This window comes from Sphaeramia orbicularis, chromosome 11 (genome assembly GCF_902148855.1).
Source record: "Sphaeramia orbicularis chromosome 11, fSphaOr1.1, whole genome shotgun sequence".
NCBI classification, from domain to species: Eukaryota; Metazoa; Chordata; class Actinopteri; order Kurtiformes; family Apogonidae; genus Sphaeramia; species Sphaeramia orbicularis.
Genome location: NC_043967.1, coordinates 55,760,778 through 55,785,771, shown reverse-complemented (window position 1 = coordinate 55,785,771; position 24,994 = coordinate 55,760,778). Strand labels below are relative to the sequence as shown.

The following is a 24,994-nucleotide window of genomic DNA, read 5'->3' as shown; positions in this document are numbered from 1 at the left end:
TCTAACAGTCACCACTTTGAGGTAAAACATACGACAGTGTATTAGGCTGCATCGGAAAAATAAAAACACTATATTTCGAGAATAAAGTTGTATTATTTGAGAATAAAGCCATAATATTATGAAAATGAAGTCGTAGTTAAAAAAAAAAACCTCATAATTTAATGTCCTACTTTTTACTTTTTGCTGTTTTGAAAATAAATTCACAATAGTGCGATAAAGTCATAATGTATAAATTGTTAGCCTTAATCCTTGTTGGTGACAGTTTCCACAACTTGAACACAACAAGTGAAGCGGCAACTTTCACTTCTGTTGGAGCGGATGGCAAATGCTAATGTGTTGATGGTGGGGCGGGGCTAATAGGCACAGTATTATTTTGAAAATAAATTGGCAATAGTGCAATAAAAAGTCATAATTTAGCAATTGTAAGCCTTAAGTAAATAAAGTAATTTGCTCCCAATTTGTTTAGTTCTTATGACAAAAAAACCCAAACTTGTGCGACTAATGCTAACGTGTTGATGGTGGGTGGAGCTAACAGGCTCAGTATTTCGCAGTATTTGTGTAAACCCAAATGAAAGTAGACCCTCACAAAATGTTCCAAGTTCTACATTATTGGATGAAGGGGTATGACTTTATTCCCATAAATTATATTTTTTCCACCTGTTTTTAAATTATGGCGTTATTCTAGTAAAATTATGGCTTTATTCTTGAAATATGATGACATTATTCTCATAATATTACGACTTAATTCTCATAAAATTATGACTCTTTTTATATTCAACTTTATTCTCATGAAATTACTGGTTTTATCTCAATATTTTATGACTTTATTCTCGTAGTGCCAGGTGTTTTATTTTCTTACGTGACCCGTATACGCCGTCGTACAAACGTATAAGGATCCGAACAGTTTGTTTTTCGGTTTCAGTCCTAAAATGACTTTTTAAACATTAACAGTTTCCAACCCATGACTTAAACCATTTTTAAAATAATGAACTTTTTTTATTTAAGATCCTTAAAAGACACCGTTTGACTGATTGCACGCTGCTTTTCTCCAGTATCGATCATATTCTGGGTCCAAAACCAAACTACTGTCCACTTTTTTCGTAGATTTTTATTCGTACTCATATATTTGAGGCGGTTTCGTTGGTGTTTTGACGCTAATCTGATTCCACAGACTTAATACTTCCATTCACATCACATTCCTCACATTCAACTCACATGTTGTCGCTCATTTTAACTGTTTGATCCTAAACTTCCTTCCAACTCCTCTCTTTTTAATGTTGTCGTTCCGTAACCTTGGTAACCCTGACTCGGTAACCCCTGGTAACCATGGTAACCACTGTGTCTCTTCCTCCTTTTGTTCTGATCCTCCCCCCTCTTCTCTTCCTCTGCTAACCCAATCAACGCCCCCCCCCCAAACTCATTCCGTCGTTGCTTCCTGTGGTGGTGGCGGTGGCGGCCATCTTTGTTTTGGGCTGGATGCTGGCTTCGCTGCCTTGCTCGGTTTTTTGGGGAAACGCAGAAGGAGAGGATAACACTGACGTCGGCGCTGTCCCCTCAGTCCAACTCCCGTCCAACGTCTTCCAAAACTACGGCGAAGCGGAGGAGGACGACCCCTACCGTGATTGGCAGCCCAACTACCCCGCCCCCCAACCCGTCCAGGACGAACCGGAGCCGGGGCCCGACGGCGGCGTCTACCACCACGACCACCATCGCATCGCACGCAGCCCAGACGCCGAATCTAACGCCGAGCAGCTGGGGCCGAAGAGGAGGTTAAAGAGAGGACTCATTAACTGAGGCAGCTGATTGGAGGACACACGGCCGCTCTGCGCTCTGATTGGCCGGTTCAGAGAGGTTGCGGACTAATCAACAAAGTGCCTGATGTAGTGGATTTCTTACGGACATCGTAGAGGGAACGGGGTGGGGGATCAGGTCGGGACTATTTTAACTCATCTATGCTATTGAATTAACGTCAACGAAAGCGTTTTCTGTTGTTTTTATGTGATTGGATTCTTTTGTCTGAGGAGAGACGTTTGTTTGGGATGGATGGAGTTTGACGGGTTCTGTCTTTGGAACAACATTCGCACAAATAACATCTGGAGAGACCGAAGACGAGGGTCGACAGGAGCGTTTTCTACAGTGCAGGGGTGTTGAACATATGGCCCACGGACCAAAACCAGACCGCCAAAGGGTCCGGTCCGACCCACAGGATGAACTTCTGTTGGATTAGAAATAGGTCAGAGCAGTCAGAGAATACAACAGTAACATATATATAATGAAAAGTCCAAATATTTGACTTTCAAAAAGGAAAATTACATGAAAATATTTATTATTACAAACTATCCTTTCACAAAAAAAAAATGTAACTAAATAAATAATGGCAACTCCAAATTTTGGTCTTTGTTTTAGTGCAAAATGTTCCAACTATCCAAACAAAATAAGATGTGAATAACCTCAAAAAAGCGGAATTTTTTAAGAAAAATCAGTGCAATTTTAACAATATTCTGCCTTAAATTATCATTTCTACATGTTTATTACAGATCAGATCTATAAAGACACAAAACATTTAATAACAGGCAGAATATTATTAAAATTAGACTGAATTTCTTTAGACATTTCATGTTCAAATTTGTTCAGGTTATTCACATTTTATTGTTAAAGGATAGTTCATAAATGTAAATATTTTCATAATTTAATGTTAGTTTTTTGCACTAAAACAAGACAAACATTTGAAGTTGTTAATTCAAGATTTTTTGCTTAAGTCAAGATTTTTTCTTAATTCAAGTTTTATTTGGCTTAATTCAAGATTTTTTTTACTTAATTGAAGATTTTTTTTTTGCTTAATTCAACATTTTTTCCTTAATTCAAGTTTGTAAATGTAAATATTTTCACAATTTTATGTCAGTTTTTTGCATTAAAAGAGAAAAATTTGGAGTCATCATTTATAGGTTATTATGTTATTATTTTACTTGAGATCATATTGGTGTGTACAACAGCGTACACAGTCACATAAGAAAATAAAAACACTTATGAGAATAAACTTGTAAAATATTGAGATAAGGTTCATAATATTATGAGAATAAAGTCATATTTGAAGAGTGAAGTCATAATATTGCGAGAATAATGTCACAATTTGAAAAGAGGTGGGAAAAATATCATGGTTTACGAGAATAAAGTCGGCTAAACACGGCCAAATACTGAGCCTATTAGCCCCACCCACTATTAACACATTAGCATTAGTCGAAGGACTTTGAAGACAGTTCGCACACTTTTGGGTTTGTATCGTCGTGAGAACCGAACGGTTTTGGAGCAAATTGCCACTTTTGTGGAGGAGGAACTGACTGGAAGTGGTCCACTGCAGGGCTAGCGGTGGTAAATTCTGACTTTTTATCGCACTATTGCGAGTTTATTTAAAAAATATTATGACTTTAATCTCATCAAAGTACGACATTATTTAAATCATTAAATTATCAGTTTTTTTTAAACTACGACTTATTCTCATAATGTTATGGCTTTATTCTCAAATATTACGACTTTATTCTCATAGTGAAAAGTGTTTATATTTTTCCGATGTGGCCTAATACGCCATCGTAGGTCTGTCTGTGGAACCTGAACTAAATCCAGTTCAACGTCCTGCACTGTTCATATCTTCAGTGTCAGTTTTGTACTTTGGACCAGTTTGGACTGGTTTGGACCAGTTTGGACTGCTTTGGCCCAGTTTGGACCGGTTTGGACTGCTTTGGACCGTTTTGGATTGGTTTGGACTGCTTTGGCCCAGTTTGGACTGGTTTGGACCAGTTTGGACTGGTTTAGACCAGTTTGGACCGGTTTGGACTGGTTTGGACCAGTTTGGACTGCTTTGGCCCAGTTTGGACCAGTTTGGCCCATTTTGGACTGGTTTGGACCAGTTTGGACCCTTTGGTAGTCCAGTTGTGGCCCACAGGTCACATGTTTGGCGCTCCAGCTGATGCAGTATTTACGCTTGAACGTCTTAAATCCGTAGAAAACGCTCCTGTTGATTTTCGTGTCTAATTACCAAAGGTGTTATTTGCCTGATGCTGTTGCCAGCGGTGACCAGCTGCTGTTGCCGCGGTGACCAGAGCCCCAGCTGATGTGGAAGCGTGGCAGCCTTCTGTGTATTTACCTGTTGGTCTAAAGTGCCTAATGAGAACATTCTGGTAGAAACAGTAAACCAGTCTAAACCAGTGTTTGAATCCTTTTCCACCAAATGCATGTTTTTATTCCGTGTTTCATCTGCTGACGCCGGACTTCGGCTTCATGACGCAGCATCTGCAGATCAGGCGTTAACGTCTACAGACGAAGTGAACGGCATGATGGGATACGATATGCAAATTTCAACAGCGTCTACTTAAAACGCGTCTTCTCCACCAGGTTTTCGGAGTCCTGCACCTGTAAACAAACCCAGCAGTTTGTGGGAGCACAGAGAACACAGCTGTGGTTTATTCAGTGGAGAACGGCGTCCCTCAGGGCACCGCCTTGGAGCCCCATCATTTATATATGTTTACATTAATCCACTTTCAGATGCAGGTCTACAGACGTACGCTGACGACACCGAACCGTTTACATTCACACTAAGGCTCCGTTCACAGCAGGTCTGAACGTGCAATGCAAAAATTTGGGTGAAATTCGATTTTTTTTGTGTGTGTTTGTTCATATTCTACATTAAATATGACTTCTATCAGTTTTGAGTCTGAACTGAATGTGACCCTGAAGTGACCCACATGCACTAAAGAGGTCCTGATGGAATACGTAAATCTGGTTTTCCTCCACTCCGACGAACAACTGGGACGTTTGTCGTATTTCAGTGACGTAAAGGACGGGTCAGTGCGACCTGGATGTTCAGACTGAAGTCACATTGGAAAATATCAGATCTGGATCTGATTAGGACCACATATGAAAGTGGTCTGGGTCAGATTTAGGACCACATATGAAAGTGGTCCGCGTCAGATTTAGGACCACATATGAAAGTGGTCTGGGTCAGATTTAGGACCACATATGAAAGTGGTCCGCGTCAGATTTAGGACCACATATGAAAGTGGTCTGGGTCAGATTTAGGACCACATATGAAAGTGGTCTGGGTCAGATTTAGGACCACATATGAAAGTGGTCTGGGTCAAATTAGTGCAGTTCAGATCCAGGTCACATATGGACAAAAAAAATCTGACTTGTTCCACATTTGCCTTCAGTGTGAACGCAGCCTAATACTCTTACCAGTGGAGTAATCAGATTATTATTGATTATGAGTCTGTGCTTCATTAAACTGCTGATGGGATCCTTCAGGTACGGTGGTCCAGAGGTCCAACAGCCCGAAAAAATATCCACTATAAGAAAAAAAACTAAAAACGAGAGAACAGCCCAAAAAAATATCCACTACAGTCTACTCTCGTTATACCAACTTCCGTTCACGGCCAAATTGGCGGTATAGCGAAAATGGCGTTACAACGGGTTGCGTCCATAATGTGCATGTCTTTACTATATGATGTCTATGCTGCCTCCGTTAACCCGTTCTAATTGCGTTTCTAAATAAATCTTGATTCTGTTATGTTGTAAGGGATCATTTAAAGTGGGGAAACATTTTAAACATTATTATACCGTGTCGGGAAATGACGCCCCATCATCTGGAGGCTTTGGCTTAATCCCACGTCCTCTTCCCGACATCCTGACCTACTGAGTCTTCTGCGATAAATGAACGGTGGCCATTCCGTAGACCTACTCGTAGCTTGTCGCGATCAGTGTCTGGCGCGTTTGTTTCAGTGCATTGTTAAAATTTATGTGTACTCGATGGCAATCACGCTGGCGGTATAACGGTCGGGAAATCAATGGTATAGTGTTGTTTGTGCATGGAACTGGGCTGGCGGATGGCGATAGGCGGAAAAGGCGGTAGCAAATGGAATAATGCATTGGGGATTTTTGTGCAATGGTTTTGGTCGGCGGTGAGCGAAAATGGCGGTATAACGGCGGGCGGTTTAACGAGAGTAGACTGTATAAGAAAAAACAACAATCATCCACTTTTTCAGTTAAGGGGGCGCTGTTTACCCAAAAGCCCTCTTGCTTAAAAATTAAGGCCACCACAAAAAATAGAAGCAGAGGCTGAAAATTTTTAAGGCCTTCAGGGTTTTTTTTCTTATAGTGGATAATTTTTGGCCTGTTTTCTTTTTTTTCTTATAGTGGATAATTTTTTGGGCTGTTCTTTTTCTTTCTTATAGTGGATAATTTTTTGGCCAGTTCTCTTTTTTTTTCTTATAGTGGATCATTTTTTGGGCAGTTCTTTTTTTCTTATAGTGGATAATTGTTTGGGCTGTTTTCTTTTTTTTTCTTATAGTGGATAGTGGTTTGGGCTGTTCTTTTTTTCTTATAGTGGATAGTGGTTTGGGCTGTTCTTTTTTTCTTATAGTGGATAGTTGTTTGGGCTGTTCTTTTTTTCTTATAGTGGATAATTGTTTGGGCTGTTCTTTTTTTCTTATAGTGGATAATTGTTTGGGCTGTTCTTTTTTTCTTACAGTGGATAGTTGTTTGGGCTGTTCTTTTTTTCCTACAGTGGATAGTTGTTTGGGCTGTTCTTTTTTTCTTACAGTGGATAGTTGTTTGGGCTGTTCCTTTTTTCTTACAGTGGATAGTTGTTTGGGCTGTTCCTTTTTTCTTACAGTGGATAGTTGTTTGGGCTGTTCCTTTTTTCTTACAGTGGATAGTTGTTTGGGCTGTTCTTTTTTTCTTACAGTGGATAGTTGTTTGGGCTGTTCCTTTTTTCTTACAGTGGATAGTTGTTTGGGCTGTTCTTTTTTTCTTACAGTGGATAGTTGTTTGGGCTGTTCCTTTTTTCTTATAGTGGATAGTGGTTTGGGCTGTTCTCTTTTTCTTATAGTGGATAGTGGTTTGGGCTGTTCTTTTTTTCTTATAGTGGATAGTTGTTTGGGCTGTTCTTTTTTTCTTATAGTGGATAATTGTTTGGGCTGTTCTTTTTTTCTTATAGTGGATAGTTGTTTGGGCTGTTCTTTTTTTCTTACAGTGGATAGTTGTTTGGGCTGTTCCTTTTTTCTTACAGTGGATAGTTGTTTGGGCTGTTCCTTTTTTCTTACAGTGGATAGTTGTTTGGGCTGTTCTTTTTTTCTTACAGTGGATAGTTTGGGCTGTTCCTTTTTTCTTACAGTGGATAGTTGTTTGGGCTGTTCTTTTTTTCTTACAGTGGATAGTTGTTTGGGCTGTTCCTTTTTTCTTATAGTGGATAATTGTTTGGGCTGTTCTTTTTTTCTTATAGTGGATAATTGTTTGGGCTGTTCTTTTTTTCTTACAGTGGATAGTTGTTTGGGCTGTTCTTTTTTTCCTACAGTGGATAGTTGTTTGGGCTGTTCTTTTTTTCTTACAGTGGATAGTTGTTTGGGCTGTTCTTTTTTTCTTACAGTGGATAGTTGTTTGGGCTGTTCTTTTTTTCTTACAGTGGATAGTTGTTTGGGCTGTTCTTTTTTTCTTACAGTGGATAGTTGTTTGGGCTGTTCCTTTTTTCTTACAGTGGATAGTTGTTTGGGCTGTTCCTTTTTTCTTACAGTGGATAGTTGTTTGGGCTGTTCTTTTTTTCCTACAGTGGATAGTTGTTTGGGCTGTTCTTTTTTTCTTACAGTGGATAGTTGTTTGGGCTGTTCTTTTTTTCTTACAGTGGATAGTTGTTTGGGCTGTTCTTTTTTTCCTACAGTGGATAGTTGTTTGGGCTGTTCTTTTTTTCTTACAGTGGATAGTTGTTTGGGCTGTCACCTCTGGGCCACCGTACTCAGGGCACCGTCATCAGATCAGGCCTTAACGTCTTCAAACATAAAACCAACTGCATGATGGGATAGGATCTGCCTGTTTCACCAGCCTGTCCGTTGAAGCCGTCTTCTCCTCCAGGTTCTCCAGGTTCTCCAGGTTCTGCTGGTGGAAACAAAGCCCAGTGTCAGTTTGAACACAGAACACACGCTGTGGGCTGTGCCCTGAACACCTCATGGTGACCAGGTAAACATACAAACGCCGCTGACAGCCGCCTCCACGTCCTCCTCGTGTCCGTCAGACTGTTAAAGCAGAATGTGAAGTGATCCTGGTCCGCAGTTCCCGCCCACACCTCCTGGCCTTAAAGGGGTCGGTCTGGGTTTTCTGAACCGTGGTTGGACCGGGACCTGATCCAGAGTCAGTGAACACAGGTCTGGTTTATAGAAGGAGCTGACATCCACAGGAAAACCCCCGTCATGATCTGATTTATGGAGTCATCCGTAACACTGGTCAACCACAAATGTATTGTTTCAGTTTTTTGAGCTGGTTTAGGATCATTTTGGTGCTGAATCCAAAAATCACATTCATTTTGCTCAATCAGGTCAACTTTCTGAACTATGCTACATATTGGCTTGTGAACATGTTTGCTTACATTTATGGGCATTTTCACATCATATGATACAAAATTCTTTCATATTTCTTGCAATAAACGAGTTCTGAAGATTTTACTTTTGCCAATTTATGATTAATGTTTTTTTTAATATTACAGGTGAATGAAATGGCTTCGACTAGAAGATCTGGCAAAAATGAGCCTGACGTATTCTTCTCCATCTGTGGTGAATACACCATTGTACCTAACAGGAATCATATGATCAAATGATTTTTTTTCTCTTAAAACCTATTTTGGGTGAGAACTATATTAAAAATCAACTGATAAAGTCACAAAAATGTAATCAATTTTGTGAGAAGATCAAATTTTTCAAAATCAAATTAGCAAAAAACCCTGACCTGATGGAGAAAAACAGATGTCAGTTTTGGATTTAGCGGTGCAAAATGGTCCTGATTCAGCTGAAAAAACCTGGACAACTTCCAAAAACATTTGTTTGGAACCCAGTGTTATTTACAGCAGGTCTGTCAGACTCCTGTTCGTTCAGTTCCACATTCAGTTCCACCTGATCTGCAGTGGACCAGACCAGTCCAAGAAGAACAGAAGAACAGAGAAGTAATGGCAACTCCAAACTTTTCTGTTTTAGAGCCAAAAAAGTACATTTACATGATGAGAAGGTTTACAACCACAAACTATCCTTCCAAAAAATCTGAATCACATGAACAAACTGAAAAAATCAGTGTAATTCTAACACTCTTCTGCCTCAGTTTATCATTTCCACATGTTCATTAGAACGTACAGATCACAGCGGATCTACAAACACAGAACATTTAAGAACAGACAGAATACTGGTGAAATTATACTGACTGCTCTGAAGACATTTCAGGTTATTCACTTTTTTTTTTTTGCGAACTTAGACTTTGTTTTAGTGTAAATACATGAAAACATTTACATTTACACAGAGAAGCATTTGCAGGTGTCATTATTTCTGTGTTATTAGACTGGACTGACCCACTGCACAGTCACCTGGTCTGAACGTGGAACCTGAACAAGAACCATTCACAGCTTCAGGGTCGTTTTTTATCTCATAAATTCATCCCAGGGGCCAGACTGGACCGGACCAGACTGGACCGGACCGGACTGGACCGGACCAGATCAGACTGGACCGGATCAGATCAGACTGGACCGGACCAGATCAGACTGGACCGGACCAGTCTGGTCAGACTGAACCAGACTGGATCAGATCAGACCAGACTGGACCGGACCAGACTGGACCAGACCAGACCAGACTGGATCAGACCAGACCAGACTGGATCAGACCGGACCAGACTGGACCAGACCGGACCAGACTGGACCGGACTGGACCAGACTGGACCCTTTGGTGGGCTGGATTTGGCCCCCGGGCCGCATGTTTGACACCTGTGCTGTAAACAGTCTAATCTGATCTGTTCTATCAGATAACAGTAATCTGATTATAACACACCTGCATTACTCCCATGTCTTCATGCATATAAACACATTAATCTGATTATTATGAAGGTCGATTTGTTTCTTTATTGCTTCAACCAAAAAAGAATATTTTCAATTAATTTTTTTTTTTTTTCAATCAAAAAAACCTTTGCAATCAAAGAAAAAAAGTGTTTGAAGGCAAAAATACGTATTTGGGAACCAGAACACACTTTTTTCTTTCACTTTAAAGGTTTTTTCTTATTGAAGTGAATTATTTTTTGATTGAAAAGAATGTTTTTGAAGTCATCTTTTTTGTATTGGGGTCGTATTAGGGGTAGGAGGTTTGTGTCTTTATTCAATCCCAAAAAATATTACTTAAAAAATACTTTCAACCCAAAAAAAATTATTTTTTTTTTAAGTGTAAAATGCATAAACATTTGAGACCCAAAAATTGCATTTGAACACGATTTTCTTTTAAATAAAAAATGATTTAAAGTGTTTTTTTGTTGTTGTTTTGTTTTTTACAACATCCAGTCCCAGAAAATAAGAAAAACAGGTGTTTTTGGTCCGTTGGTCCATTTCTGTCGGTTGTAACTGTATTTTTTGTTATTACAGAAAACAAAAATCAGTCTGTGTTTTAAATGTGGTTTATCTGTTTTGACACAAAAAGAAAAACGCCTTGAAATTCAATTTTAATTCTTCTATTTTAAAACGAAAATCAATCAAAGTTTTTCTTTTGTTTCTGAAAATCCATTTACCAACAGATTCATGGACCGTTCAAATGAAAGTCTGTTCTGAAAATGTAAGAGGTACGAAGTGCACAGATTTGTCCAAATGTAGGAGTTGAAGGAAATGGACTGAGATCTGATGAAGCTCAGTTCAGGTTTTCCTGTGAGTTCAGGCCTCGGCCACCAGAGGGCGCTGTTGGAAAAACAGAAGCACAGGTGAGAAGAAGTCTGCAATGACATGACAGAGCTGACAGAACTGATCTGATCTGAGAGCTGTGTTCACTGAGGAAACACAGACAACAAACTGGAGCACATACACATACACACTAACACACACACTAACACACACACTAACACACACACTGATGCACACACACTAACACACACACACTAACACACACACTAACACACACACACTGATGCACACACACTAACACACACACACTGACGCACACACACTAACACACACACTAACACACACACACTGATGCACACACACTAACACACACACACACTTCCTCTCTACAGACTGAACCTCTTCATCCTCAGTGAAAAACCCAAACTGAACCTGAAACATGTTTTTATCTGTTGAACCTGCAGAGGTTTGAGTATTATTATTATTATTATTATTATTATTATTATTATTATTATCATTATTATTATTATTATTATTATTATCATCATCATCATTATTATTATCATTATTATTATTATTATTATTATCATCATCATTATTATTATTATTATTATTATTATTATCATCATTATTATCATTATCATTATTATTATTATTATTATTATTATCATTATTATTATTATTATTAACATAAAAATGTGCATGATTTTGATTTTTCATGCCTTAATTTCACAGACACGTGTCTTTAATTGTTTTATTGATCATTCAGTGAAACTTCTTGTTTCAGAATTAAACTCGTGTGTTTACGAAGGCAGAAAAAACAGGAAACAAAGCAGCGCTCAGCTTCATGTGACAGTTTGTGTTTGTGTCGTTTTCATCAGACATGAAGGAACTCCACTGGATGAAGACGTTCTGCTCAGGTCAGACTCAGACTGCTCTGGGGTTCGTTTGTACTTATGTTTTCATTGTGCTCCTTCAACTTCAGCTGGACTCCATCTGCATCTCATTTATAACCCTGCAGTGTCCCAGTGAGCCTTTTATACACACTTTAACCCTGCAGTGTCCCAGTGAGCCTTTTATACACACTTTAACCCTGCAGTGTCCCAGTGAGCCTTTTTACACACTTTAACCCTGCAGTGTCCCAGTGAGCCTTTATACACACTTTAACCCTGCAGTGTCCCAGTGAGCCTTTTATACACACTTTAACCCTGCAGTGTCCCAGTGAGCCTTTTATACACACTTTAACCCTGCAGTGTCCCAGTGAGCCTTTTATACACACTTTAACCCTGCAGTGTCCCAGTGAGCCTTTTATACACACTTTAAGCCCGCAGTGTCCCAGTGAGCCTTTTATACACACTTTAAGCCCGCAGTGTCCCAGTGAGCCTTTTATACACACTTTAAGCCCGCAGTGTCCCAGTGAGCCTTTTATACACACTTTAAGCCCGCAGTGTCCCAGTGAGCCTGTTATACACACTTTAACCCTGCAGTGTCCCAGTGAGCCTTTTATACACACTTAACCCCGCAGTGTCCCAGTGAGCCTTTATACACACTTTAACCCTGCAGTGTCCCAGTGAGCCTTTATACACACTTTAACCCTGCAGTGTCCCAGTGAGCCTTTTATACACACTTTAAGCCCGCAGTGTCCCGGTGAGCCTTTTATACACACTTTAACCCTGCAGTGTCCCGGTGAGCCTTTTATACACACTTTAACCCCGCAGTGTCCCATTGAGCCTTTTATACACACTTTAACCCTGCAGTGTCCCGGTGAGCCTTTTATACACACTTTAACCCCGCAGTGTCCCGGTGAGCCTTTTATACACAGTTTACACTCATATTCACATGTTTTTGTTCCAGCTGCTCCATTTAAATAGAAGAAAAGGAGCAGGAAATAAATCCATTATATATATATATATATATATATATATATATATATATATATATATATATAAAACCTTCTGTCTGGGCAAGCATATTATGCACACCATGAAGTCCTAACTAACAGGAAGTTTGTATTTGTGAGATAAATATAATAAACAGTTAAATTCCGACACTCACAGCCTTCTACTAATGAGTATAAAATACACATTTAACATTTGACCTCGAACTAAAACTAATACAAACATGAACTCATTGTTGTGACTATGAAAAGAGTTCTAGAAATAAATGTACTGACTGACAGAAGGAAAAACTACAGACATGAAGGAAACAATTTATATGAAGAATACTGGAAACATTACATTAAACTCCTCCTCCTCTTCTTCCTCCTCTTCCTTCTCTCTCCTCCTCCTCCTCTTCTCCCTCCTCCTCCTCCTCTTCCTTCTCCTCCTCTTCCTCCTCTTCCTCTCCCTCTTCTCCCTCCTCCTCTTCCTCCTCCTCCTCCTCCTCCTCCTCTTCCTTCTCCTCCTCTTCCTCCTCCTCTCCCTCTTCTCCCTCCCTCCTCCTCCTCCTCTTCCTTCTCCTCCTCTTCCTCCTCCTCTCCCTCTTCTCCCTCCTCCTCTTCCTCCTCCTCCTCCTCCTCTTCCTTCTCCTCCTCTTCCTCCTCCTCTCCCTCTTCTCCCTCCCTCCTCCTCTTCTTCCTCTCCCTCCTCCTCCTCCTCTTCCTCCTCCTCTCCCTCTTCTCTCTCCTCCTCCTCCTCTTCTTCCTCTCCCTCCTCCTCCTCCTCCTCCTCTTCCTTCTCCTCCTCTTCCTCCTCCTCTCCCTCTTCTCTCTCCTCCTCCTCCTCTTCTTCCTCTCCCTCCTCCTCCTCTCCTCCTCCTCTCCTCTTCCCTCTCCTCCTCCTCCTCTTCTTCTCTCCCTCCTCCTCCTCCTGCTCCTCCTCCTCTCCTCCTCTCCCTCCTCCTCTCCTCTTCTCTCCTCCTCCTCCTCTTCCTCCTCCCTCCCTCTTCTCCTCCTCCTCTTCCTCCTCCTCTCCCTCTTCTCTCTCCTCCTCCTCCTCTTCTTCCTCTCCCTCCTCCTCCTCCTGCTCCTCCTCCTCTTCCTCCTCTCCCTCCTCCTCTCCCTCTTCTGCCTCCTCCTCCTCTTCCTCCTCTCCCTCTTCTCCCCTCCTCCTCCTCCTCTTCCTTCTCCTCCTCTTCCTCCTCCTCTCCCTCTTCTCCCTCCTCCTCCTCTTCCTCCTCTCCCTCTTCTCCCTCCTCCTCCTCCTCCTCCTCTCTCTCCCTCCTCCTCCTCTTCCTCCTCCTCTTCCTCTCCCTCTCCCTCCTCCTTCTCCTCCTCTCCCTCTTCTCCCTCCTTCTCCTCCTCTTCCTCCTCCTCTCTCCCTCTTCTCCCTCCTCCTCTTCCTCCTCCTCCTCCTCCTCTTCCTTCTCCTCCTCCTCCTCCTCCTCTCCCTCTTCTCCCTCCTCCTCCTCCTCCTCCTCTTCCTTCTCCTCCTCTTCCTCCTCCTCTCCCTCTTCTCCCTCCTCCTCCTCTTCTTCCTCTCCCTCCTCCTCCTCCTCCTGCTCCTCCTCCTCTCCCTCTTCTCCCTCCTCCTCCTCCTCTTCCTCCTCTCCCTCTTCTTCCCCTCCTCCTCCTCCTCCTCCTCCTCTTCTTCCTCCTCCTCCCTCCTCCCCTCCCCCTCCTCCTCCCCCTCCTCCTCTTCCTCCTCCTCTCCCTCCTCCTCTCCCTCCTCCCTCCTCCTCTTCTTCCTCCTCCTCCTGCTCCTCCTCCTCTTCTTCCTCCTCCTCCTGCTCCTCTCCCTCTTCCCCCTCCTCCCCTCCTCCTCCTCTTCCTCCTCCTCTCCCTCCTCCTCTTCTTCCTCCTCCTCCTCCTCTCCTCCCCCTCCTCCCCCTCCTCTTCCTCCTCCTCCTGCTCCTCCCCCTCTTCCTCCTCCTCTTCCTCCTCCTCTCCCTCCTCCTCCTCTTCTTCTTCCTCCTGCTCCTCCTCTCCCTCCTCCTCCTCTTCTTCCTCCTCCTCTCCCTCCTCCTCCCTCCTCTTCTTCTTCCTCCTGCTCCTCCTCCTCTCCCTCCTCCTCCTCTTCTTCTTCCTCCTCCTCTTCCTCCTCCTCTCCCTCCTCCTCCTCTTCTTCCTCCTCCTCTCCCTCCTCCTCCTCCTCTTCTTCTTCCTCCTGCTCCTGCTCCTCCTCCTCCTCTCCCTCCTCCTCCTCTCTTCTTCCTCCTCCTCCTCCTCCTCCTCTTTTTCCTCCTCCTCCTCCTGCTCCTCTCCCTCCTCCTCCTCTCTTCCTCCTCCTCTCCCTCCCTCCTCCTCCTCCTCCTCCTCCTCCTCTTTTTCCTCCTCCTCCTCCTCCTGCTCCTCTCCCTCCTCCTCCTCCTCTCCCTCCTCCTGCTCTTCTTCCTCCTCCTCTCCCTTCTCCTCCTCCTCCTCCTCCTCCTCCTCCTCTTCTTCTTCTTCCTCCTGCTCCTCCTGCTCCTCCTCCTGCTCCTCCTCCTCTTCTTCTTCCTCCTGCTCCTCCTGCTCCTGCTCCCTCCTCCTCCTCCTCCTCCTCCTCCTCCTCTTCTTCCTCCTCCTGCTCCTCCTCCTCCTCCTGCTCCTCTCCCTCCTCCTCCTCCTCCTCTTCTTCCTCCTCCTCCTCCTCCTCCTGCTCCTCCTCCTCTCCCTCCTCCTCCTCCTCCTCTTCCTCTCCCTCCTCTCCCTCCTCCTCCTGCTCCTGCTCCTCCTCCTCCTCCTCCTCCTCCTCTTCTTCCTCCTCCTCTCCCTCCTCCTGCTCCTCCTGCTCCTGCTCCTCCTCCTCCTCCTCCCTCTATAGTCACACTCATTAAACCTCTTCAGTTCTAATGAGGCTGATCAGAACCGTCTCTTCAGCGGCTGAATCAGATGAAAACTTTTCATAAACACATTTGATCCGTTTGTTTCCTGTTGATGAGATAGTGACAACAGCCCCCCCCCCCCCCCCCCCGTGACCTCTGACCTTTGGGAGCAGCTGTGATCAGACAGACTGAACCCAGACTCCTGTGGTGTAAACAGTGACATGATGGTGCCCTCCAGTGGTGAAGGATGGTACTTCACACTGCTGTGACTGTAAAGACCCGGGTTCAGACCGACGACAGGGAAAGGAAGGAAAATATATGAAGAATGTGGAAACAAAGGGAAACTACATTATGAAGATACAACAGAGTGAATGACATGAACAATCCTAAAAAAAGTGAAATTTATTCAGAAAAATAACTGATTTTTAACCAATATTCTGCCTCAGTTTATTATTTCCACAGGTTCATTTTAGCTCACACTGGATCTACAAATACAAAAACTATTTAATAACAGACGGAATATTATTAAAAAATATATAATTTATATTTATATAAAAATGTATTTATAATTACACTTACTTCAATTAAGACATTTCATATTCATGTTTGTTCAGATTATTCACATTTTACTGTTAAAGGATAGTTTGTCATAATTTTCATCTAATTTTACTTTTGACAATTTGTTCTCAAATGGGTCAGATCAGTAAAATAATAACACAATTTTTGTCTAAAAAAAAAAGTAAAATAAATAAATAATAAAAAAAAATGAGCAAAAATGTGAGAAAAATGAACAAAAATTAGCAAAAAATCCAAAAGAATGAACAAAGTAAATGAACAAAATATAGATAAAAATGAAGAAAAATATCAGAAACATCAACAAAACAATATTTAAATTATTATTTCAATGATGACATTTCCTGTTGTTTATGTTTGTTCAAATTGTTCACATTTTACTGTTAAAGGATAGTTTGTAATAATTTCATCTAATTTTACTTTTAACAATTTGTTCTCAAATGGGTCAGATCAGTAAAATCACACAATTTTCTATAAATAATGTAAAATTAAAAAATGTGAGAAAGATGAACAAAAAATAGCAAAAAAAAAAAATTAATAAATCAAATAAAATGAACCAAGTAAATGATAAGAACAAAATACAAATAAAAATGAAGAAAAATGTCAGAAACATCAACACAACAATGTTAAAATTAGATTTATTTCAATGCAGACATTTTTTTGCACAAAAAAATGAAAAAAAAAGTATATTTGTCATTATTTATGGGTTATTTCTTCATTATTTAACTGGTTCTGATCCACTGTAGATCATATTGGTCTGAATGTGGAACCTGAACTAAAACTACTGTTAATATCTTCAGTGTAATTTTTCCTTTTCATAAATTCATCCCATTGGACGTTTGTGGCCGAATGTTGGCGCTCCTGCTGTTTGTATGTTTACGCCAAGTGGTTGTCCATGGGGTTTTCCTTTAATTTGTCACCTGTCAGTACCTTATGATGGACGTTCTCAGTAAAGAAGAAGAAAGAAGATGAAAAAGAAGAAAAAAGAAAAGGAGAATAAAAAGGAGGAGTTGTTGTCTTGGTCACAGAAGTCTCTTCCTCCTCCTCTTCCTCCTCCTTCGCCTTCCTCCCCCTCCTCCTCCCCTTCCTCCTCCTCTTCCCCCTCTTCCTCTTCCTCCTCCTTCTCCTCCTCCTCCTCTTCCTCCTCTTCCTCCTCCTCTTCGTCCTTCTCCTCCTCCCCCTCCCCCTCCTCCTCCTCCTCCTCCTCCTCCTCCTCCCCCTCCTCCTCTTCCTCCTCCTCCTCTTTCCCCCTCTTCCTCCTCCTCCTCGTCCTCCTCCTTCTCCTCCTCCTCTTCCTCCCCTTCTCCTCCTCCCCCTCCTCCTCTTCCTCCTCCTCTTCCTCCTTCTCCTCCTCCCCCTCCTCCTCCTCTTCCTTCTCCTCCTCCCCCTCCTCCTCTTCCTCCTCCTTCTCCTCCTCCCCCTCCTCCTCCTCTTCCCCCCTTCCTCTTCCTCCTCCTCCTCTTCCTCTCCTCCTCTTCCTCTCTTCTCCTCCTCTTCCTCCTCCCCCTCCTTCTGCCTCCTTTCCTCCGCCCCTCCTCTCTTCCCCCCTTCCTCCTCCTCTTCCTCTCCTCCTCCCCCTCCTCCTCCTCCCCTCCTCCTCCTCTTCCTCTCTCCTCCTCCTCCTCCTCCTCCCCTCCTCCTCTCCTCTCCTCCTCCTCTTCTACCTCCTCCTCCTCGTCTACCTCCTCCTCTTCCTCCTCCTCCTCCTCCTCCTCCACCTCCTCCTCCCCCTCCTCCTCCTCTTAAACCCAGTCTTTGTGTACCAGTGTCAGTTTGCACCTCCTCCAGCAGGTGTCACTAAACAGCTGTTTAAACTGACAGTGGAGGAGCAGCTGAATGTGTTTTGCACCTTTAACACTAGAACAGGTTTATTTATGTAGTTTTCGCAGGAAAAGTCTCAGAAAATGTCTTTTTTTCGCCTTCATTTTCGCACCTCTGTTCCAGGAAGAACTGAACTTTCACTATCTGTTCATAATTATAATTATTACATAGAATAAATGATTAAAACAGTTTGTTAGTGTAAAAAAAACAAACTGACTTTAATTTTAATCATATTTATGATGAAAACCATCTGTAAACGTCTGTAACTAAACTCTGTGAGTTTCTCTAAATTCTCTTTCTTCTCTTTTCCATGTGTTGGTCCACTGTAGTGGTTCTAGATCAGTGTGAGTCCATGTTCTTCTGGTTCTGTTTGGTTCTTTTTCCTCATTTGGATCCAGTTGATAGTCTGGGTTCACTTTGGGTCTAGTTGTAGACAGAGCCGCTCATTTCACTGACAGAAACATCCATCAGCTGATTCACATACACACACTGGATCTGTCTATGTCCTGGACAGATCTGACTATAGGTTTACACACATATACCAGACCCAGAACCTGGACTGAACACGTGTCCTTGAACGCATCACAGACAAGGTCACACACTGGTGTTTTAAACAAAGATGCTCTGACCACTTTTTCTTTTCTTTTTTTTTTTGCTCGTCTGTCTGAATGTTTGATAAAGTCAGTGTGAGTTCAGCCAAAGGTCGTGACCCTCATGTTTATGGATCAGACTGAGTTTAAGAACAGGATCAGATTCATCCTGAGACTGAACCAAAGAAAGAAAGAGGTTTGAGGTGAACTGAAAACACACACACACACACACACATATATATATATATATATACATTTACACTCATAAAAACACACATATACACTATATTTCCAAAAGTATTCCCTCCTCCATCCCAATCCTCAGACTCAGCTGTTCCAGTCCCTTCCATGTCCACAGGTGGATTAAATCCAGCCCTAGGCATGCAGACTGCTTTTACAAACATTTGGGACAGAATGGGTCTCTCTCAGGAGCTCAGTGAATTCCAGCGTGGAACTGTGATAGGATGCCACCTGTGACACAAATCCAGTGGTGAAATTTCCTGGCTCCTAAATATTCCACAGTCAGCTGTCAGCTGGATTATAAGAAAGTGGAAGTGTTTGGGAACGACGGCAACTCAGCCACGCAGTGGTAGGCCACGGAAACTGACGGAGCGGGGTCAGTGGATGCTGAGGCGCAGAGTGTGAAGAGGTGGACGACTGTCTGCAGAGTCAATGGTACAGACCTCCAAACTTCATGTGTCCTTCAGATTAGCTCCAGAACAGTGCGCACACAGCTTCATGGAATGGGTTTCCGTGGCCGAGCAGCTGCATCCAAGCCATACATCAGCAAGTGCAATGCACAGCGGTGGATGCAGTGGTGTAAAGCACGCCGCCACTGGACTGTAGAGCAGGGGAGGAGCCTTCTCTGGACTGACCAATCGCACTTCTCCATCTGGTGATCTGACGGACGGGTCTGGGTTTGGCGGTCTCCAGGAGAACGATACTTGTGGGAGCGCATTGTGCCGAGTGTAAAGTTTGGTGGAGGGGGGGTTATGGTGTGGGGTTGTTTTTCAGGAGCTGGGCTGGGCCCCTTAGTTCCAGTGAAAGGAACTGGGAATGCTTCAGCAGAACAAGACATTTGGGACAATTCCACACTCCCAACTTTGTGGGAACAGTTTGGAGCCGGCCCCTTCCTCTTCCAACATGACTGTGCACCAGTGCACAAAGCAAGGTCCATTTGGACATGGAGGACAGAGTCTGGTGTGGATGAACTGGACTGGCCTGCACACAGTCCTGACCTCAACCCCATAGAACACCTTTGGATGAATTAGAGCGCAGACTGAGAGCCAGGCCTTCTGTCCAACATCAGTGTGGGAACTCACAAATGAGCTTCTGGAAGAACTTTCCTAAAGCCATCACCATCCTGAACTCTAACATGCAATAACGACATACCTGTGTGAAATATACGCTTTACTGTGCAATAACTTTTCATAATTCTCACATCCATGATCATTTACCTTGTATTTTCATATTTCATATTTCTTCCACATGTGCAATAACTCATACTCTCATATTCCAACATATTTGTATATTTATACACACCACTGCTGCTACTGTTTTTTTCTTAAAAACTTTTCAAATTATTTATTCTTTGTCAACGTGCAATAACTCCTCACTCCTCATATTCACACCCTTATATTCTTTACATTTCTTAATACCTATACCTCAGACGCCTTACTGTACATTTGTATATAGAGCATTTTGCACTTTTATCTTATTGTATTTTTTTAATTGCACTATTTGAACTTTGTCTCTTTTAATATTGTGCACTGATATGAAGAAGCTCCCCCAATTTCGTTGTATAATGACAATAAAGAGCATTCTATTCTATGCTATTCTAAGAAAAGAAAAAAAAGAATGGTCCAAAATTCCCATGAACACACTCCTAAACCTTGTGGACAGCCTTCCCAGAAGAGTTGAAGCTGTTAGAGCTGCAAAGGGTGGAGCCACGTCAGACTGAACCCATAGACTAGGAATGGGATGGACCTGACATTCATATGGGAGTCAAAGCAGGAGAGGGAATACTGTTGGATATATAGTGTATATACACACACAAACACACATACATACACACAAACACACACACAAATACATCCATACACACATATATGCTCACAAACACACATTTTCATACACACACACACACACACAGGGTGGGGAAGCCAAATGTACACTGAACATTTAGTTGTTTTTTCTCAGCAGACACTACGTCAGTTGTTTTGAACCCAAACATATACTGATGTCATAATCATACCTAACACTATTATCCATACCTTTTCACAAACTTTTGCCCATATGAGTAATCAGGAAAGCAAACGTCAAAGAGTGTGTGATTTGCTGAATGCACTCGTCACACCAAAGGAGATTTCAAAAATAGTTGGAGTGTCCATAAAGACTGTTTAGAATGGAAAGAAGAGAATGACTATGAGCAAAACTATTACCAGAAAGTCTGGAAGATACTATTAAAGAAGAATGGGAGAAGTTGTCACCCCAATATTTGAGGAACACTTGCACAAGTTTCAGGAAGCGTGTGAAGGCAGTTATTGAGAAAGAAGGAGGACACAGAGAATAAAAACATTTTCTATTATGGACATTTTCTTGTGGCAAATAAATTCTCATGACTTTCAATAAACTAATTGGTCATACACTGTCTTTCAATCCCTGCCTCAAAATAGTGTACATTTTGCTTCCCCACCCTGTATGTATATGTGTATGTATATATATATATATATATATATATATATACACACATATGTACACACACATATATACTCAAGTATACACACATATACACCCAGACACATATGTGTCTGTATATATATATATATATACACACACACACACACACACACACATACACACACGTACATACACCCCCACATATAGACTATAAACCAAACACAGGTTTTTAACACAGTTTCAGTTTGTAACTCAGACGTGTACTGAACTAAACACAGAGTTGGAAGCAGTTGAATAAATGTTCCTTTCAGGTTCTTCAGAGGGTGTGGAGTGTTTTTTTTTGGGTTTTTTTTTTCAAACCGAGCTCAGAGAACCTGGTCCTAAAAGCCTGTACAGTTGTTCCGTCACTGCTGAGTCACTGTTGGGATCAATACCCATCAGCCTGGGTCGGTGTTTCAGCTCTGAAGCCTGGTGGTCTGCTGCGTCTCCGTCCAACACCGCCTTTTCTTTGTCCTCGGCGTCGTCTTCCTGGACCTGCTCTGTGTCTGCAGGGTCCTGTCCTGGTGTTTTCGTTTGTTTGGTGTAAATGTCTGTTTTATTGTGAACCTTCTGTATTTGTACGGTTCAATAAACTCTTAAAGTCGGGGCTGGTTCATTAAAGCTGCTCCTCCGTCACCGCTGAGCTCAACTGGAACTACAAATAATGACTTTTATTTTCCCTGTTCAGGTGGATTCACTTGATTAATAGTGGGACGGAGGCCAACGGTGGCAAACACCCCCGATACCAGGCAAAAAAAAAAAAAAGGGGGGGGGGGGGGGGGGGGCTCGGAGACCCCCCCATCTGCAGCTGATCTGATGTTTAACCCTTAAAGACCCCAACGTCCAAAACCATCTACTGATCTAAACTGTTTAAATCCAATCAACACATGTCAATAATTGGTGTCAAATACAGTTCTTCATCTGTTCATGGTCATCAGATATGACCATATTTGGACGTTCAGAGGCTCCGTAGTTACCGTGGAAACACCGTTATCTTCTCCAACATTGATTCCCCAGTAAAACCCATGGAGTTGGATCAGTGACAGTGGATGGACACACTGGGGTTACACATAATAAATAATGAATAAAATGAACAAAAAATATGTACAAATCTTAAATAACATGAAAAAATGAGCAAAATATTCACCAAAATAAAGTAAAAAAAAAAGAATAAAGTAAGCAACAAAAAGCAACAAAACGACTGAAAGTAGCCGAAGTGATCCATAAAAATAAACAAAAATGAAAAATAAATCAACAAAATTGGAGAAAAAAAAGAATAAAATAGAAAACAAATTGATTAAAAACGGTCAAAGTTATGAATAAAAAAAGAACATTTCATGAAGCAAAAGTGAAAGAAACAAACTGTCATCGTCCGACTCCTGGCCTCTAGTCCTGTTAGACCTGGATACACTGGGCCCCCCCGCTGCTCTGTGGACCCCCCCCACTGCTTTATGCCCCCCCCACTGCTCTGTGGACCCCCCCCACTGCTTTATGCCCCCCCCGCTGCTCTGTGGACCCCCCCCCCACTGCTTTATGCCCCCCCCACTGCTCTGTGGACCCCCCCCACTGCTCTATGGACCCCCCCCCCGCTGCTCTATGGACCCCCCCTACTGTTCTATATGCCCCCTCCCCCCAGCTCTATGGCCCACTCCCCACAAATGCTTGGCCCCATGAATACCCCCCCCCCCAGGGTCTTTCCAGGCTCCACTCCTCTGGTTTGTCTTTTCTCTGTTGTTTTTTCAGGTGTTTGCGTTCCCTCTCTCAGGTGTCGTGCCTCCAGGACTCGTCTGTTTTCTCCTCAGTTTCTTCTGCGTCCTCCTGTTCTGTGGATGTGCGACTCCTTTGGTTCCGTTCACTTCCACTCGTCGTCGTCTGCTCTGATTATTCAAGTCATTCAAAGGTTTAACGGCGCCGCTCCCTCACACCCCGCTCGCTCGTTCGTCTTCACCGTTAACGTCTGTAAAAAAAACTTTGTCGGCGTCGTACTACTGTCACTCTGCCCGTTTTCCAGCGCACCACTTCTGGCCTCCGCTGCTTTTTATCTGCACAAAATTGTGACACTGACGGCTCTTGATTACTATTTTAAAGACTATTTTAAGCCTTGAGTGGTTCGGTTTTCAACTTTTGTTGCTAAGCGATGTTGGCCAAAACTCTGCTTATTGGCTGGAGCTGCCACGTTTGCCTGGCAACATTTACCTGATTGTGTATTCTGGAGACACTGGCAACAGCTTCCAGTGGCAGAAACTCTGGTGTAAAAGACGAGTGTGCCGCGGCGTTTGGAAGCTGCTTCACATTCACATTCACATTTCTTAATTGTCATTCAATAAGAACATTCCAGATGCAGTTACAGAATGAAATAGTAAAATGCACAGCACGAAATAAAAACACAGAAAAAACACCAACGAAAACAACCCATATGTATGATGATACTAAAAACTGCACTAAAATAAGTCAGTAAAATGTCCAGATTAGAAAATACATGCTGCATGATGGAGGGCTCACTGTTGCACCTATGAGTACACGGTCTGTATTTCACTTCTCCTCCTCAACTTTTCGATGGTTCTGTGTCGTTTCCATCAGTTTTTGTGCAGAGGTTCGAGAACAGGCCGTTCTGCTGACCCTTCTGTGCACCAATTATGGAAAACTGAGGCAAGATTTGGTTTTACTAAGTGTTTTCATCTGTATTTAGCCCTGAAAACACCAAACCAAACCAAAGAACAAAGTGGAATTTTTTATGAACCTATTTTTGATGGAGTTAAGGTTCAAGGTTCACGGTTCACGGTGACTGTGTTTCTACCTGTGGGTACATCAGTTCTGCAGACGCACTGACTGCATTTGGCATTCCAGCAAAACTGAACCTACTGGTGGACCAAAAGTGCTCAGTGTTCCACCGTTCATCAGTTTAGCAGCATGGATACGGAAAAGAAGAAAAGGAGGAAAGCACTGGGAGAGCGCAGACCTCCACCAAGACAGATCTGCCCCCCCCCCCCCCCCCCTGAGCACCACCAAAATGTAATCATTTCTTCCTTGTGCCAGTATCAACATTTACTGAAAATTTCATGAAAATCCATCCAGAACTTTTTGAGTTATCCTGCTAACAAAACAAACAAACAAACAAACAAAGCAAACAAACAAACAAACAAACAAACAAACAAACAAACCCTGGCTGAAACAGAACCTCCGTGGCGGAGGTAACCACATACAAACATATGTAAATGAAAAATGTGTCATAAACGGGATTTTCAGTGTAAACATCCACAGAGTCCACATTCCACAGTGGATGTGGACAATTTAGTTCCACATACAAGAGATTGTTCTAAGCTACAGGTGGATCCAACTGGAGGAGAATCAGAGTCGTTTGGAATTTTGGATGAATTTCTGAAAATGTCTCAGTGATGACAGATGGAAAACTGTAGATGTTGTGACCTTGAACTTTGTCCTACTGGGACCAAAATGGACTGGGCTGGTCCCAGGGCCTAGGCCTATCTGTGGGGAAGATCTGGGAAAGATGGGTGGAAGAGTTTTACACTGAAGATGAACAAACAAACAAACAAACAAACACACAAAACAAAGTGAACACAATAGCTCCTGGAGGAGGTAAATAAATAAATAAGATCAAATAAATCAAAACAAGATGCAATAAAACACAATAAAAACCCAGAGAAGATAAAACAGTCTGGGATAAAAACCAGGATCAGAACATACAAGTTTAAAAATCTGAAGTCACAATAATAATAAACAGCAAAGAAAGAGGATAAACAAATAAACTAAATAAATGCGGTGCAGTGTCAGTCGTTCTTCTTGAGCTCAGTGACTGGTTTTCTAAACGCTGTGTCCTGAACCTGGGACTGAAAACCTCCGTCCAGAGGAAAGGAGCTGAACCTCACCAGATGAAGGATGGGGGTCATCATTCAGACCTGATGGAACCTCCTCT

General features: G+C 42.5%; 1 long non-coding RNA gene across 1 annotated transcript; it reads right to left on the bottom strand.

Moving 5' to 3' along the window:
- Positions 1-3,462: 3,462 nt before the first annotated feature.
- Positions 3,463-24,514, bottom strand: LOC115428547 (uncharacterized). Its single transcript, XR_003936644.1, has 3 exons — positions 24,504-24,514; positions 10,792-10,795; positions 3,463-3,593 (listed from the first exon to the last, which is right to left on the bottom strand). It is a non-coding gene; the product is annotated as an uncharacterized LOC115428547 (long non-coding RNA).
- Positions 24,515-24,994: the final 480 nt, after the last annotated feature.